At 32.0% G+C, this 11,828-nt stretch overlaps 1 protein-coding gene across 7 annotated transcripts in view; it reads left to right on the top strand.

The window, feature by feature from the left end:
* LOC102897725 (suppression of tumorigenicity 18 protein) overlaps nucleotides 1-11,828 on the top strand; it is a 262,470-nt gene that overhangs the window by 168,000 nt on the left and 82,642 nt on the right. The window lies entirely within an intron of this gene.

Raw genomic sequence — 11,828 nt, 5'->3', positions numbered from 1 at the left:
CAATATTTTCTAATATTGACTTGATTTAATTATTAGAACGTTTTGTACTTTTTAAGCTTCAGAATCCCTGTTTTAGTACGAGGAATAAGCCAATGGGCTTATTTCACATAGCCTTTGTCTACACACCGAAGAAAAGGAGAAAGGAGAAACTATTGATAACCAAAATAATTCAAGCTACTATTGTGAAAACAAAAAATAGCAATATTTTGCCGTAATGTGAGTAATTTTTCACTTTTCTCCATGGAGTGTATGCACAACTTGCATGTGGTTTGTTTATGCACTGAAGAACTGAGCTGTTTATCTGTGAACTTGATTAATGGATGACTCATCCTAAATCCTCTACTTTTTAAAATAATTAGATAATTCTATCAAGTAACCACATGATTTTTTTTTAATGTAGACATTTGAAAATAATGTAACTGATAGGTTTTTGGGTGGATCCAAGCATTTCCTGTAATGCACTTCAGGTAATATTCTGAAAAGTCCACTTTAATGAGTTTTGCAGAATAAACTCTAAGTAGATTTTCTTTCACAATATCTTTGTGAGGTATAGTTTTTTAAAGTACATATTTAAATAGAAACACATACTAATGATACATTTTCTGCACTGATGATATCTTTTAGTGAAATTGTGTCAGGAACAAGGTAAGTCCCTTGTCTCCTCTAAATTTGCTATCGCAAACCCAGAAAGACCCAAATCCACTATCTAATCTACCCTTATAAAAACAACAGTGGTCTATATTTGTTTCTTAGGAAAATGTTTGAAAACTGGAGGATGTGTAATAATGTCTGATACACACTGAAATTCATAATATATATGTTATCAGTTTACATAGTTATTTTTCCAAACAACTGTGCTCTGTGATTTTCTGAAGCAGAGCTATCTTAATTATTTCTGTGTTCCACATGATTCATTCTGTCATTGTTGGTTCACCTACTTAGTAGAACACATATCTATCAGAATTGAGGACAAGCTTTCACGCTGATGTTCTTTGTGTAAATTCGTTAGTAGGGAATCCATGGTCCTGCCTACATTATCAATTTTGTCATTGAGAATTTTAGATTTTAAACTACTTTATAAGAGCAGAACACATAGTACACCCCCACACTGGGGCAGGAGTAAATGAATTGTCTGGCTCATTTAAATTCTTGTTTATTAAATCTGTTCTCATTTAAAATTCTTACCAGTTTAGAGACTTTATGTCCCCTGCAGAATGATCAAGAGGAGTTTAAAATTATCAAGGGTTCAAAGATCTTTGGCATCTCAAGGAATGGTTTTCTAGTGGTCTACAGTAGAAATAGGGTACCTCAAAACTCATGGTCCTCTGCTTGTGTTTTTACTGTGTTTTATTGTGAAGTAACTGTATTTTTAGTCAGTCTTTTTAGGGATTCAAACTATTCGGAGGGAGAAAATAGGATTTTGAGCGATGTGTCTTGAAAAATAACTTGAAAAAGAGAATGCTGAAGGAATAACCATGTGCTTTGCCCTAAGGAGAAATATATAATTCATAGAAAAAATGGAAGGAAGTAGCAGAGAGAAGCAACTTTGTGGGGAGGAAATGTTTAATATAAACTTTCTGGAAAAATAAAAATGACTATTTAAGCACTCTATTAGCATTAATAATTATAATAAAACTGATATTATTGAGGTTTTATTGTGTGCCAGAAACTTGGGTATTATTCATCACTCTGTCTCATTTAAACTTCACAGCAATCTTACAAGGTAGAAACTATGAGATTTCCAATTTTCAGATGAAGAAAGTGAAAATAAAGTTTATGTAAATAGTCAAAGATTTCACAACTAGTAAATAATCCAGACTTCTTGCTCAGAGACCAACTTCTCGGCTACCAGGCTATGCTTTCTCTCATACGCAGTTAATACTAACTGTCTAGAAAATAAATTAAAAAAAAAAAAGATTTATTGTTCATGTCCTCAGCAGCTGGATTTTAAAATTCTACACTTTAACCCAAATGGTATACCTTTCAAAGCTTAGTTTTCTGAAATTCAAAGGATATATTTTAATTAAAAATGATTTTTCTTATTCTTCTAATTCTCTAGAAATTATTTTATCAAATTTAATTTTGCCTAACTTGTCATTAGACTAACTCAGAAAGCTAATGATAATCGCTGAGGAAATTCATAAACAAAACTATTTTACCTATTTTAATAATAAAAATCAGTTTATGAAAATTGCTAACTGATTATTGCTAATTTTATAATTGCTTATTTTCAACAGAATGACCATGGTTAGGCTGAATAGGTCCTAAGTTGTTTCTTAAATGGTTTATGTTGATTCAGATATAGACCCTAGTTATTATTCTATGCAAATCTTGTGGGAAATTTCTATATGTGTGGAAAAGTTTATATGTATAGAGGTTATACTTTAGTGTCTTTTTAGTTTTGTAGAACTTTATCCATTTGCTACAATTGCTCTTGCAATTTATTCCTCAGATTTTTTTCAATCTATAATCCAGAATTGGTTATATGCCTGAATTTTGAGTATCTTAGGAAATGTGGCATATTTTCCCCAGCATAAAAGTTATGGCTTTTTTGTAGAGAACACTGGCAACTTTATTTAGTTTTTTCTTTTTAGAATGCATTGAACATGTTATTGCTTCTAGAGCTACCACTTACAAAAATACTAATACAAATGAAGCTAATTTAAATAAACTGTATATTGTTCATGACACTAATAAAAATTGATAGTGACATTCTCATCTTCTTATTATACTCTATGTCAGCTACTATCATCACCATTAAAAAAGCAATTTATAACCACAGGGCCACCTTTAATCATATTCCTTATTAGCATTTCCAGCCTTTCCTTCAACACAATTCAGGTTACAGGTGGTGTTGAAAAAGCTCTCTTGTGTCTTTCTAAATCATGACAATTGTATTATCTTTGCCTATTTCTTTTATTATCATTACTCTGATCCTCATGCTATTGCATCTACTAATATTGGTAATTGTCTCATGCATTGGCAAAGTGTTTTTACACCAGTCCAGCCCCTCTCCTCTAATTAAGAGAATATATTCTAGCTTCTGAAATGGCTTTCCTATGTGACTATTTAGAGACACAAATGAATTCAAGACTCTACTAAGTATATTAGAGTCAAATCCCACTGTCTGTTTATGATCTTATTGCTGTTTACTAATTTGTTGGCTTAAGTTTTGTAATAAAACATTTTAATTTAGTTGTCTTTTTATACCTTATTTTATTTTATATAAATTGTTCCTTCATTTAAAAGCTTATCATCTGGCATTTTCTTGTAATATGTTAAATATGTAACTTGTTAAACATCTTGGAAACTTTAATCCATTAACTATAGATTTAATAACAACATTTAATCAATGTGAAAAATTTGTAACATAGATTTAGATGGAAGGCTTTCTCCTTTTTCTTCTATCTTATTTCATTCACTATAGCCTTTACATCAGACATTTTACTTAATGATTTTTTTCCCAATTTATTTTTTTTTAGTATAAAGTTTCCTTAATAGCTGTGATTTTATTGGAACTATTGTTGCACATATTTCTGGAGATGACAACTAAAAAAAATAGAATGGAAAGAAACTGATTTCTATTATCAAGTGTTCCATAAATCTATCAGCAGGGTTAAAAGAAATAAGTAGTTGTAATCACAAGGTTGGATAAAAGAAGAGAGAAAACCTCTTCTTTATTTTTTTTTTTATTGCTATGATTTCCAAATGCAGTCTTCAGTACATGTCTTGGATATTTCAATGACATACCTACTGTATTTATGTTAGCAACATGTCTTTCTAAATATTATGGCCAAACCTATAAATTAGAATCCAAGAAACTGGTATCTTTAAGAAAATGTGTTTTTCTGTAAGCCACTTTGAAGAAAAAGTGAGACTGATAACCAAAGAAGGTAATAATAAAAACTTAGAACAAGGGAAGTATCTATTTAGGGAATGTCTAAAGTGTCACTGTCCAGTTGCCCACTCTCCTCCACCTTCTTCATCCACACCTTGTGTGATGGGTGAGGCTGGTATTGATCATACAATTTTGAGGCGTGAGACAACTTAATCATTCCAGAGAAATAATTTTGTTTACTTACTATGTTAAGAAAGTATTTTAAAATATATTAGGAAGACTTTCAATAAGAATGAAAATAAAGTTTGTTGTTCAACAAGTAAATTCCATTAACTACAGTGCTATCATATATTTATGTACTTATATACTTTTGTAGCATTTAACATTGAATCCGCTATTGAGTGGGCCTGCAATAGATGCCTATTGAGTGAGTTGTTGAAATATGTACGGTGTCCAATTGGCTCCACACAGCTGTAGAATAGTCAGGACAAATGACATTATCCACATTTATTTTATGAGCCTAGTTTAGGGATGTTAAATGCTTTACACACAGTCTTTGACTAATACGTGACTGAATCAAAGGCATAACTTAGGTCCTGTCTTGTGGTCCAGTACTCATCCCATGCCTTTTCTTACCCCCTGCACTGTATTATCTTCCATAACTGCGAGTACAGCACGTCGTCGTCGTTGTCGTCCTCCTCTTCCTCCCCTTTCTCCTTCTCCTCCTCTTCTTCTAAATTTTTTCAACTGCAATTGACATACAATATTCTGTTAGTTTCAGGTCTACAACATAATGATTAAACATTTATGTAACTTACGAAGTAATCACCGCTATAAGTCTAGTACCCATCTAACATCATACATAAGTATTACATTATTATTGATTATGTTCCTTATGCTGTATTTTATACCCCTGTGACTGTTTTTTGTAACTGGCAATTTGTACACCTTAATCCCTTCACCTTTTTCACCCATCTCACCAACACCCCTCTCATCTGCAAACATCTCAATATTATCTGTACCTATAAATTTGTTTCAGTTTTGTTTGTTCATGTATTTAGTATTTTAGATTCTGTGTATAAATGAAATCATATGGTATTTTGTCTCTCTCTGTCTGGTTCATTTTACTTAGCATAATATCCTCAAAATCCATTTATGTTATTACAAACAGTAAGGTTTTATTCTTTTTTTTTGTCTGAGTAATATTCCATTGTGTATATGAACCACTTCTTTATCCATTCATCTATCGATGGACACTTAAGTTACTTCCATATCTTGGCTTTTGTAAATAAAGCTATGATGAACATAAGGGTGCAAATATCTTTTTAAATTAGTGTTTTGGATTTCTTTGGATAAATACCCAGAAGTGAAATTGCTGAATACTTCATAGGTAGTTCTATTTTTAACTTTTTGAGGAAACTCCAAACTGTTTTCTACATTGGCTTCACCCATTTGCAACCTAACTAACAACGTACAATGATTATTTTTCTCCCCATTCTCACCAACACTTGTTTATTTATTTATTGATGATAGCCATTCTAACCGTTGTGAGGTAATTTCTTATTGTGGTTTTAACTTACATTTCCCTGGTGATTAGTAATGTTGAACATCTTTTCATATGTCTAATGGATATCTGTATTTATCTTTGGAAAAAAAGTCTATTCAGGTCCTCTGCCAATTTTTTAAAATCAGATTGTTTGGTTTGTTTTGGTGTTAAGTTTTATGAGTTTCTTATATATTTTGGATATTAACACTTCATCAGATGTATCATTAGTAATTATTAGTAATGTATCATTAGTAAATATATTTTCCCATTTAGTAAGTCATCTTTTCATTCTGTTGATGGTTTTCTTCCCTGTGCAAAAATTTTTAGTTTGATGTAGTTTCATTTGTTTTTTTTGTTTTTTTGTTTCCCTTACTTGAGGAGATCTATTCAAAAAACTATTACAATGTAAGAGTTTACTGCCTCAGTTTTCTTCTAGGAGTTTTATAGTTTTGAATATTACATCTATGTCTTTAATTCATTTTGATTTTATTCTTGTATATGCTATAAGAAGGTGGTCTAGTTTCATTTTTTTGCATGCATCTGTCCAGTTTTCTTAATACCATCTATTAAAAAGACTGTCTTTACCTCATTGTATATTCTTGCTTGCTTTGTCAGAGCTTAATTGACCATATAGATGTGGGTTTATTTCTGGGTCCTCTGTTCTGTTCCATTGATCTATGTCTGTTTTTATGCCAGTACCATGCTGTTTTGATCACTATAGACTTGTAGTATAACTTGATATCAGGTTGTGTGATACTTCCAACTTTGTTCCTTTTTCTCAAGATTGCTTTGGCTATTTAGGATCTTTTGTGGTTCCATATCAATTTTAGGATAATTTGTTCTAGTTCTGTGAAAAATGTCATTGGTATTTTGATAAGGATTGCATCGATTGTTTTGGGTAGTATGGACATTCTAACGACATTAATTCTTCCTATCCATGAACACAGTATATGCTTCCATTTATTTGTATCTTCTTCAATTTCTTCCTTCAGTGTCTTGTAGTTTTCTGAGAACAGATCTTTTACCTCATTAGTTAAATGTATTCCTGAGTAATGTATTCTCTTTTGTGCAGTTGTAAATGAGATTATTTTCTTAATTTTTTTTCTTCCTCATAGTTCATTTTTGGTGTATAAAAATGCAACCAATTTATAAATATTAATTTTGCATCCTGCTACTTTACTGAATTCATTTATTAGTTCTAATAGATTTTTGGTGGATTCTTTATGGTTCTCTTTTATAGTATCATTTCATCTGCAAATAATGACAATTTTACTTCTTCCTTTCAATTTGGATGTCTTTTATTTCTTTTTCTTGTCTGATTGCTGTGGCAGGACTTCCAATACTATGTTGAACAAAGTGGTAAGAGTGGATGGATTTCCTTGTCTTATTCTTGTTCCTAAAGAAAAAGATTCAGCTTTTCATCATTAAGTATGATGTGGTTTTATCCTGTATGTCCTTTATTATGCTAAAGTATGTTCCTTCTATCCCCACTTTGCTAAGAGTTTTTATCATAGATGGATATTGAATCTTGTCAAATGCTTTTTCTGCCTCTTTTGATATGATCAAATGCTTTTTATCCTTCATTTTGTTTATGTGATGTCTCACGTTATTGATTTGCAGATATTGAACCACCCTTACATCTGGGAATAAATCCCACCTGACCCCGGTGTATAATATTTTCAATGTATTGCTGAATTTGTTTACTAATATTTTACTAAAGATTTTTGCATCAATGTTTTGATTTTGTAGTGTCTTTGTCTGGTTTCAGTATCAGGATAATGTAGGCCTCATAAAATGAGTTTGGGAACTTTCTCTTCTCTTCAATTTTTTTTGGAATAGTTTGAGAAAGATAGGTATTAATTTTTTGAATGTTTAAGAAAATTCACCTGTGAAGCCATCTGGTCCAGGGCTTTTGTTTCTTTGGAGTTTTTTGATTGCTGATTAGATTTCTTTAGTAGTTAAAGTCTTTTCAGATTTGCTGTTTCTTCCTGATAGCCTTGGAAAGAGTATGTTTCTAGGAATTTATTTATTTCTTCCAGGTTGTCTATTTTTTTTTTTTTTGGCATATAATTGTTCTCCTTATAATCCTTTGTATTTCTATGCCATTGGTTGTCACTTCTCCTATTTCATTTTTGATTTTATTTATTTGGATCCTCTCTCTTTTTTTTCTTGATGAATCTGGTTAATGGTTTATTAATTTTGTTTATATTTTCAAAAAACCAGCTCTTGCTTTCAGTGATCTTTTGTATTGTTTTTTAGAATCTATTTTGTTTCTTTCTTACTGCTCTGATCTTTATTATTTCCTTCCTTTTATTCACTCTGGGATTTGTTCTTTTTCTAGTTCTTTCGAGTATAAGATAAAATTGTTTATCAGAGATTTTTCTTGTTTTTTGAAGTAGGACTGTATTGCTATAAATTTCCCTCTTAGAATTGCTTTGGCTGTCTCATCAATTTTGGGGTTATTGTGTTTTTCTTTTCGTTTGTCTCATGGTATATTTTAATTTTTTCCTTGATTTGGTTGCTAACCCATTTACTGTTTAGTAATACGTTATTTAGCCTCCGTGAGTTTTGTGTTCTTCAATTTTCTTCTTGTTATTGATTTCTACTTTCATATTATTGTGATCAAAGAAGATGATGATATGATTTCAATCTTAAATTTATTGAGTTTTGTTTTGTGGCTTAACATGTGGTCTATACTTGAAAAGAATGTATATTCTTCTGCTTTTTAGTGAAATGTCCTAAAAATATTAATTAAATCCATCTGGTTTAATGTGTCTGATTTAAGGCCACTGTTTTCTTGTTGATTTTCTGTCTGGATGATCTTTCCACTGAGGTCAATGGGATATTAAAGTCCCCTACAATTACTGCATCACTGCTATCCCTTCTTTAAGTTTTGTCCATATTTGCTTTATGTATTTAGGTGCTCCTACTTTGGGTCCATAGATGTTTATGAGAGTTTTATTCTCTTGTTGGATTAATCCATTTCTCATTTTTAAATGGCCTTCTTTATTTCTTGTTACAGCCCTTGTTTTAAAGTCTATTTTGTCTTATGTAAGTATTGCTACCCCAGACTTTTTTTTCATGAACTATCTTTTTCCATCACTTTACTTTCATTATGTGTGCACCTTTGATCTGAAGTAGGTCTCTTGTAGGCAGCATATGTAAGGGGCTTTTTTTTTTTTTTTTATCCATTCAGCCACCTTATGTCTTTTGATTGGGGCATTTAGTCCATCGACATTTAAAGTAATTATTGATAGGTATATAGCAATTGCCATTTTATTAGTTGTTTGTTGATTATTTTTGTTGCCTTTCTCTGTTCTTTTCTTATTCTCTTGCTCTCTTTTCTTGCATGTTGATAACTTCCTATAGTGTCATTAATTGGATTCCTTTCTCTTTATTTCTTGTATAAGATCTCATAGATTTTTGGTTTGTGATTTCCATGTGCTTTATATATACTAAACTGTGTTTATAGCAGTTTATTTTAAGTTGATGATCACTTTAGATTGAATACATTCTAAAATAGCTATGATTTTTACTCACCCCCTCCACATTGATGTTTTGGTCATTATTTTTTTGCTTTTTCTCTGTGTGTGTGTGTTTGTGCATATTCCTTACTTTATTGTTGTAATTACACGTGATCTTCCTACTTTAGCCTTTTAACCTTTGTTCTGGCTTTATAGTTAGTTGATCTCCACTACATTTACTAAGTGCTTACCTTTGTCAGTGAGAATTTTTTCCTTTCCAATATTTTTTGATTTATATGTTTTATTTTTTCTTTTCTACTTAAAGAAGTCCCTTAAGCACTTCTTGTAATACTGGTTTAGTGGTGATGAATTTCTTTAGCTTATTTATTTTTTTTCTTTTGTCTGGGAAAATGTTTATCTCTTCTTTGAAAATATTTATCTCTCCTGGTAGGAGCAACCAAATCATAGCCTTGCTGGGTAGAGTAATCTTAGTTGTGGTTCTTTGATTTCCATCACTTTTAATATTTCACTTTACTCTCTTCTACCTTGCAAAGTTTCCAATGAGAAATCAGCTGACAGTATGGAAGTTACCTTATACATAACTAACTCTATTGTTACTTTTAAGATTCTCTCTTTGTCTTTAACCATTTTAATTATGCTATGTGGGTCTCTTTGAGTTCATATTGTTTGGGACTCTGCACTCTCTGGACTTGTTTTTACTTCCTTTGCCAGGTAAAGAAAGTTTTTAGTCATTATTTCTTCAAATAGATTTTCTCTTCCTTGGCTTCTCTCTTCTCCTTCTGGTACCCCTATGATAAGAATGTTGGTATGCTTGGTATTATCCTAGAGGTCCTCTAAACTATTCTCATTTCTTTTAATTCTTTTTTTCTTTTTGTTGTTCCAGTTGGATGTTTTATGTTACTTTGTTTTCTAGATTGCTAATTTGATCCTCTGCTTCATCTAATTTGCTATTGATTTTCTCTAATGTATTCTTTATTTTAATTATTGTATTCTTGATTTCTGACTGGTTCTTTTTTATGGTTTCTATCTTTTTGTTAAGATTCTCACTGAGTTCATCTAGACTCCCCTAGGTTCACTGAGCACCCTTATAACTTGTGTTTTGAACTCTATATCTGGTAGATTGCTTGTCTCCATTTCACTCAGTTCTTTTTCTGAAGTTTTGTTCTGTTATTTCAGTTGGGATATGTTTCTCTCCTCATTTTAGCAGAGTTTCATCATGTTCGATATCCCCTGGGAGCTTATTAAAAATGCAGACTCTCAGGCCCAGCACAGATCTACTAAACCTGCATTTTAACAAGACTTCTAAGCTACTAACATGTACATAAAAGTTTGAGAAGCACTAGCTTCTTCTCTACTTGGAAAAACCTTTCATTGCTAATATTCAATGGTTTTGATTGGCAGAAAAGTCAAGGGTCTGGATTTCTTTCTAATTTTCTTGGTCTGTGAATTCTTGGGTTAATGTTAATGAGTGTTTGCATTTCTGTTTGATGAAAAGTGGCAGAAGTTCAAACAAACAATTTTGACATAGTGTAGCAAAAAGCACAAGCCTTGCTCTTCTGCAAGTCTTTGATTTGACCTCCTTTAAGTGTTTGAAATTAACTAAATCTTTCTCAAATATTTTTCGCAGACTATTAGAAGAGAATTTATGTAAAGACACTTTTAAAACACTATTTTATGTGTATCTATAGATGACTCTCTAGTCACCTAGAGCAGTGGTCCCCAACTTTTGTGACACCATAGACCGGTGCTGCTATGAGAATCTAATGCCTGATGATCTGAGGTGGAGCTGAGGTGGTGATGCTGTCTCTGGGGAAGGGCTGCAAATACAGATGAAGCTTCTCTTGTTAGCCCGCTGCCCACCTCCTGCAGTGAGGCCCGGTTCCTAACAGGCCTCGGACCGGTACCGGTCTTCAGCTTGGAGGTTGGGGACCTCCGACCTAGAGTGTATTTTCAGAATATTTAATAAGTATGTCTTAAACAAAATCCAAAATCTGTCAACTTATAAATATATCACATGACTGTCTCGCCACTTTAACAAATTAGTAACCGATATGCTGAGGCTCCTTTCAACTTGCTCAGCACTTCACCGTTTATTTGTTATTTTAGTTCATATTTTCTCACTCTAATGTGTTCTTCAGCATCTCTAACACAACACAAAATTATTTAACACTATGTCTTATTTCTCCTCAATTTTCCTTGAAGGAATGCATTAACTTTAATCCTTAAACAGAGCACTTAATTTTTTGCTGTTATCTTTTAAGTAAACTATAACCATTAGAAGTCCCATTCTAATTATATTATATGTTTGCAAACAATGTTTCTGACATATTGTAATATTTTTTCTGCTTAAAGCATGACTTAAAATAACTCTATCCCATGATGTTGGCAAATCAACTCCCTACAACTAAAGCATGGCATTCTTTTTGTTTTCAATATTTCCTTACAATGGGTGGCTTCTTGTAACTCTAACAAAAATTCTCACTTAGAATTTGACTGGTTCATGTGGTAGAAAGAACACTGGGATGATAGCAGCCCTAGCTTCTGGGGAACCTATCAGTGACTAGCTGTCTGACCTTGGAAAAGTGTTCAAATGTTAAGTCTTGCTGCCCTCTTGACTAATGAAACTTTTTTCTATATAACACTTTCAGTTCTGATATTTAAATTTACTTCCCTGGCTCCACTCACCTCCCCCATCTCAAAGTATAGCTAAATTTGAACCTCTTGCTGTATTCAAACATATCTTCTGAGTTCATCTTTGCTTTTAAGCTTCTCCTTCGCCACCTTTTCACGTTGATACATATATATTTTTTTGCTTGATCTCTCTCCTTTTTTGACTCCTCTTTGTAGGAGAAAGTAGTTTTGTCTAGGAATCCTACCCCCAAATTTTGTTATTCCAATCTCCTCACCATACTGTTTTCTCCAGGAAATCCTATGCCTAAAGATACTTCTTTTTTTTTTT

The sequence above is a fragment of the Pteropus alecto genome, unplaced genomic scaffold (assembly GCF_000325575.1).
Source record: "Pteropus alecto unplaced genomic scaffold, ASM32557v1 scaffold87, whole genome shotgun sequence".
Classification (NCBI taxonomy): Eukaryota; Metazoa; Chordata; class Mammalia; order Chiroptera; family Pteropodidae; genus Pteropus; species Pteropus alecto.
Note: the sequence above shows the minus strand (reverse complement) of the source record. Positions and strands in the feature narration are given on the sequence as shown.